A 7,301-nucleotide genomic window follows, 5' to 3' on the forward strand; every position below is an offset into this window, starting at 1 on the left:
GGGGGGTGCGTCTGTGGGTGTGGGTGTGTTTGTGTGTGGGGGGGGGTGGGTGGGTGGGTGCATGTGTGTGTCTATGTGTGTGTGTGTGTGTTTCTGTGTGTGTCGAGGGGTCCTCGATGGTGGATGTAATTTAAGTGTGCATGGATTCATCATAGAGAGGTGATGTGTATGGCAGAGGCCACCAACGATGGGGTGCGAGGGAGAAAAGGTCCCTAGAGAGGGAAGAGAAGGTGTGTGCGCGTGAGAGGACTGGACATCGAGAGAACGTGTTTGTTCGAGAGACACCGAGGAAGACTACTATATATCGATGGTGCATGTAGGCGGGAATTAAACAAAGGGATGGTATTATTTGTTTCGGAAATATAGGGGAAGAGTGAGAGGGGGGTACTAGAAGGAGATTGCTAAGTGCGAGTGTGTATTTTACCCATCCAGGAGAAAGTTATGTGCACACAAGAAGAGAACTATTCGATGTGGCGTTAGGGTTGAGGGTAATAAACTACGTATGGAGACATAGAGACCTTGAACGTGCATGTGCGAGAGGTATACATGTATATGTGGGATGTGTGTGTGTGTGCCCGCGCATGATCGAGATAAAAGAAAGAAGACATAAGTTATAAGATCAACGACATGGGAGATACAGATCGGTATGACAATATGCATGCATGTGAGAGTGCAGGGAAGAAGGCCCGACAATTGATCATGTGTTTTTGTCTTTAAGAGATAGTGGCGTGGGCTGGAGCATGCATCTATGGAGACCAGAGGGAGTGAGACACCACGATTGTGCAAAAGAGAGCAACCTATAAATGCATGTATGGATAGACATATATAGTGTGGGTGATAGGAAGCAAGACTGCGTGCGAGAAAGAAATGTTGACGGAGAAACTACAGATAGATACAGAGATGGAGATGCTAGCTAGAGGGACATCCACTAGTTTGAGTGTTGGAGATGACCGCCGGGTGGTTCAAAGGGTGAAGTTATGTGTGTGTGAGAGAAAGATAAAAAGAGGGTACTTGACTGCATGTAGAGAGAAACATATGTAGTGTGCGTGATACGAAGCAAGAGTGAGGGCAAGAAACAAGGTTGATGGAGAAACAGATAAATAGAAAGATAAAGATGCTAGCTAGTGTGCGTTAGAGATAGGAGTTGAGTGGATCAGAAGGCTGAGTTATGTGTGTGGGTGTGGGAGAGATAGAGAGGGGTGCATGTGAGTAACATACAAACAAATATCAGAGAGAAATGAGATCCCGAGAGACGAAGATTTGTGTGTGCTAGAGAGAAAGATATTTCACAACGAGAGTGATAGCTAGAGAGACATATGAGGGAACGCAAGATATCTCTAGGGAGAGAGAGTGTGTGTGAGCGACATACAATAGAATGGTGGAGAAATATGAGACCCCAGGAGACAGAATTAATGTCTAAACGGGATTACACTATATGTTGCGTGTGTGAAACACATTATACATGTTTGAGAAGTAAAAAAAACCCGCATGAAACACACATTAATTGGAGACAGTTAGCGAGGAATGCATACATTGATTTCAACATAAAGTGGTTTCAAATATTTGAAAATCCAAATTGATGGATACAACCTTATGAATCTAAGATCATGCCATTTGTAAACAATATTTATGTATAAAGGGTGTGGTGGTTTTGAAAGTATATATAAAAAATGATGTATATAGAATTTTATTCCAATCAAAAATGGATCATGCCCGAAAAAAAAGAATACAAACGGGATTCGAATTGAGTTGGCATGGTAAACCTGCACTCTACTAAATTTGAACGAAGCGGGGAAAGTCGCAGTAACTGCCCGAATTGAGTTGGCGGGGAAAGACACAAATTACTACTGCCTATCCCTGCCACGCAAAGCCTATCTGCTCGATTTCTATAGGTTTCGGTAGGGGTAGGTTTGTAATTTCACTCAAACGTGACATAAACGCCTCTCACAGTGTCTCCTCGGCCGAAATCGACTCCCTCCCCGATTTATACATGGTGGGTGCCAAAAACAAACTCTCGTCGGCAAATATTCGGTGTATGCGAGATTACCGTTCTATCCCCAACTGACTAATATTGTTGTGATGTAGGAAATTTGAAACGGGGGCTAAGTTTGTAAATTTCCTTGCATTTGAGACAAGCGCGCCCTGAAGACATGGTTCCCCCCTTCCTCTCTCTACCTCCATTTCCCCATTCATACTCCGCGGGCGCCAAAACACCCTTTTCTCTCCACCCCAGCCTCCTCCGTCCGCCACTCCATCCATCGCTGTCCTCCTCCACCATGCCGGAGCTGATACCCCGATGCCTCCGTCCATTACAAGAGATCGACCTCTCTCATCCACGGCTTCGGACCGGGATCCTTGCATCCCGTCCTCTCACTTCATCCCTGCCGTTGTCCACCTTGCCGGCGCTGCTCCTACGACCGTCTTCTCCACCGCGCCCCGCCACCACCGTCTACCCTCCAAGATCTGTTTCCATGCCGCTGACAGCCATCGCTACCGCAGCACCGTCAAATTCTCAGCAGATGCATACACGGCACCGCACTAGAGGCGGTACTCTTTCGTATGTGCTCAACTTATTTATCGCAGCAAGAAAATAGATCGCCACTGATTTACTCTGATTTTTTGTCCATCACTTGCTAGTTGAAAGAAAACATTGGTTGTGAAGTTGCTTTCCGGTTTGCACCTTCAGATCTGTCATGGCACGCTCAACACTATACTCCCAATGCTTATGGTTTTCCCCTTTTATATTCCACACTAGTTAAATCACAGTAGACTAAATTTCAAAATTGGGTCAGTCGATTTTTCAGAGCTCGCCGGAGTTCGCCGGTGCGAAGGAAGGGGCTCGGGTGGGGACGGTGGTTGTGGGGGGGAGTGGTGGGGCCTCGTCAAACAAAGAAAACTCGATGCGGGTAGGGGCGGGGGTGGGGGGTGGGGGTGGCGGAGGAACACAGGCGGTGGGGGCCGGCGGTCCGGCCGGCGGCCCGTGCGGTGTTCTGTATGGGAAGAATCAGAGACATTGAAGAAGAAGGGTTAGGAGACATAGGATCTTCACCCAACCGCTTGAAATGGTCGACTAACACAAAGGACAAAAGTCACGCGACTTGCATGCAGACATGCCTTTATATTCAGTACCATCATCCTACCTGCTTAGCACTGCTCCTGAATCCATTAAGGTAAACAACATGCCACTCATAATTCCAAACTTGTTGCTCAAATACGAATCTAATATGATGCTGATATTACTAAAACAGATAATGTTTAATTGGTTAGCTAATGTTCCTACTTTACTCTCTAAAAGCACGTGCACCACATATAGAGGCACAGCACAGGGAGTTGCATTCTTAATGCGCTCTGGTTCATCATGTGTGGGCACTGCGCAACGAATATTTTATTATCCAAAATCTGCTTCCACTTCTGTTCTTCTTTAATAAGTACTCTCTCCGTTCCTAAATACTAGTCTTTGTATAGATTCCACCATGGACTGCATATGGAGCAAAATGAGTGAATCTACACTCTAAAATGTATCTGGATACATCTGTATGTGATCCATAGTGGAAATCTCTACAAAGACTTATAATTTGGAACGGAGGGACTATGATAGTAGTACAATATGTTCCTTGTAGTGAAGATGAGCAGGGACATTTGTAGTGTAGAGGCCTATACGGTCGGTTGTGATGGACACTTTGAACTCTTCGGGCCTCTTTGATTCGTAGGATTTTGTAAACATAGGAATAGGATTTTTAGTGGTCTACCCACTTGAATCCTATAAGAATATCATGGAAATGCGGGGAGCTGTGTCGCCTTTTAGAGTTACATTGATATTAACAGTACCGCACCTTCAGTTGAAGACAGCTGGTATCCGAAGCCTTTCTAGTCATGCCGGCAATACTAGCGCATATATTCCAACAAGTTCCACTTTGCTGATTTTACTCTGATGCTTACGGTTTTCCCGTTATATCTACACTATGATCTGTGTAGCTGCTTTGTGTTGCACTAGCAGCAGTCCACTCTTGAAGCTAAGCACTGCAATGACTTACAAAAGTGGCACCAAGGCATTAAGTGCCATTCTGGATGCAATGAAACTCGTACGCTCCCCACCTGTTGATTCTTGTTCAGAATATGATCCTAATGACTATTCTAACCTCGAGGAGTCAAAGGCAGATGGCCTGTCGTGTTCACCCATCAAGGTGTCTGTTCTAATTGGCAAGGTTTTATTGATTGCACGTATCTTGCATATGTTGTCTTGCATTTCTTCTACTTTGTTGCACCGTCATCTGCTTAGTTTACTCATCATATATGTCGAGATGACATGCCCATTCATTATCAATGCATATTCCATCTGTCATCATACCATGTTTTTCACTCAAATGTTGTTCTTGTGCATCAAACATCAAAAAGGAAGAGGGTGATTGCCGAACCTGAAGGAGCACCAGCAAAGTCCTTGAAAAACGTGGTGGTGCCAGAGAAATCCGACAACACCCCACTTATATTGGCTGTACAACCAGTGACACAAAACATAGGACCGACTCCAGCAGACTGTACCCATACTTCACTGGCCACACCACTAGCCCCACCACACAGGACCTGCACTCCAGCAAAAGGTATGCCGATTGCAGTTGCCATAGCACCAGCCGTACCACAGAAAAATCCCACTCCAGCAAAAAGTACCGCAAGTCCACCGGCCAAAGACCTATCCCAACTTCAGAGACGGCCAATTCCTGCAGACTGGAACCCCATTCCAGTTATTCCCAGTTTAAAAGACAATGCTTTCAATGTTGTTAGGACTACGTGCATATATTCCCATCATGGGAAGATTATAGTGAAGACAAACACCATTTTCACATCTTCCTGTCCCACTTACGTGTAAGTGCTATTATTCATGGTGATTATTTTCGTGTTTTCTATTGATTGAACACATCAATGATTTAGATTACATTGTTGTAAGTAGGCAAGGGTCAATCTGGATAGTCATGACGAGCAAAGCTTTCTTGCGCTTTTCAAGGAAGCATTGCAGCAGTATTGGTGTTACCTGAGGAAATCACACTTTGATGGCAAGTCTATAAACGAATTTCTGGTGAAGTCTCCTGTGAAATAAGACATTGAATGGAAAAACCTTGTTATGCACTGGTCTCGTTCCTAGGATGAGGTACTGTCTATGATATCGCATGACAATTTGAACTTCTACTTTTACGCATGTGCCTTATGGATCTTTTTTGCAGGAAATCTGCTCAAAGAAGAATTCCGGTTTGAAAAGAACGACATGATATCACTAATATGATGCCCACTGCTTTGCTCTTGTTAGTACATGTTGTCCTGTATCACTGTACTTGCATACATACCTGGTTCATTATGTGACAACAGTATGCATGATAGCTTGCTTATCAATTGTTTGCTCCAAATTATCTGATCTCTATGAATGGTTACATTAGTGTAGAATATATCCAATGCCAATGAATTTTTTTAGCTCGGCATTGTTCATGTACCATCACTCTGCACCTTATTTTACTTTCCCTCCATTTTCTACACATCAGATCTATATTTACTCTTACCATAAGGTTGGATAACACCGATGGTACTGAAGAAGTTTAGCTTTGCATTGCTCTTGGCTGTACCTTTTGCCTGTATCTCTGTACTTTCATTTATAGCTACTTGGTTATGTAGCATCACTCTTCATCATATCTTAAATATTGTCCATTTTTTCTTATATTATCACATCTATATTTACTCTTAACAAAATGTAGAATAAAGCCAATGCTTATGAAGAAGATTCTGTGGTAAACTTCTTGAATTGCCCCAATAATGTAAGTTTGTCCATGTAAAGCCTTCAGACTTTGTTGTCTATATTTGGTTAGGTATGACTGCAACAACTGTTTATTTTTGGTGTTTGCATCAAATTGCATGTTTAAAGTTTATTATGTAGTTCATAAACAAAAGTTTGTCCTTCTCAATTTAAGTTTTCAGTTGTACAACCAAGTTCCTTCTTCATACCATGTAAATTAAACTATAAAGAGCAAATGATCTTCTTTTCTTGATCCATAATCCAGTGATGTGGTGAACCTACCCACTATAGCACAATGTCATATTCTGCAATGTCTTAACTACGAACAATGTCATATCATTCTACTATTATTTAAACCGTCTCTTTATTTGCCAATCTGAAATGGGATAAATTGACATCACACTAACCATTGATACTTATGAGTTCTTGATTTGTAATCCAGTGGTGTCGTGAAGCTACCAACTCCTTCACAATGTCATTTCCTGCCATGTCTTGACCTGAACAATACCATATTGTGTTAATGCAATTTTAAACTGTGTCACTTTATTCGTTAGTAAGAAATGTGATGAATTGTCAGCACTGATACTTATATGTGCAAAACCTCTCATCTGTCTGCTTATTTATATTTTAGAGTGAGGAGGATATAAGCGTTAAACAAGCGCAGTCTCATTAGTTTGCTCAGCTGCTTGCACTGCAACTCCCAAGCAGGGCTAACCTTTCTTGAACTCTATTGAAGTGCTGTCGGTTTTGTATATTATTTTGTTGGCGTGTTTATTTGCACTGGTGGCGATCTTTGATGCCCAGTGTATGTAATCTGCTATCTGCTTGTGCTTTATTATCATAGTGGCAACTTTGATGCCGAGTGGATGTAATATGCCGTAATTTCTTTATTGCATACTCTAGGTTTTTTCTTATTCATGATGTAGCAGTTATTTTACTGTATATATTTCATGTCTTCGCAGTAAACCAGCCAAACCATAAAATTACGGTACATAATCGGGTCGTCATGCAAATCACTATGTATGATCTGCATCATGGGCCCTGTCATCTTGGTCCGTTAACATGCCTAAATGTAAACTGGCCCACTAGTAGATTCGGGCCTTTAATAGGCCAAGTAAACTTCCAGCCCTATTTTCGCAAGAAAACTCAATGGGCTTTTAGGAGGCTGAAAAGTAGGTTGGGCCTAAAACGTGCCTAACAGCTCACGGGCCGGTAGCAGGCAGAAATAGACCCCGGCCCATGATTGTGCCAATCAAATCACGGGCTTTTAACAGGCCAAAATTGTCTTGGTCCTTGTTTGGCCCAATCAGATTATCGGCTGTGAGCAGGCCAAATGCAAACCAGGCTGTAGTTTGGCCCAACTATATGATGGGCTTTTAACAGGCCGAAATAAATAGAATGCCGAAATATTAAATGGGCCTTTAACATGCCGAAACTAAGACCAGGCCAAATTACTAAATGGGCCTTTACCAAGTGGGCCCAAAAGCATAGCGTCCAGTTGACAGGCTGAATCTGATATGGGCCA

This window comes from Triticum dicoccoides, chromosome 7B (genome assembly GCF_002162155.2).
Source record: "Triticum dicoccoides isolate Atlit2015 ecotype Zavitan chromosome 7B, WEW_v2.0, whole genome shotgun sequence".
In the NCBI taxonomy this organism is placed as follows: Eukaryota; Viridiplantae; Streptophyta; class Magnoliopsida; order Poales; family Poaceae; genus Triticum; species Triticum dicoccoides.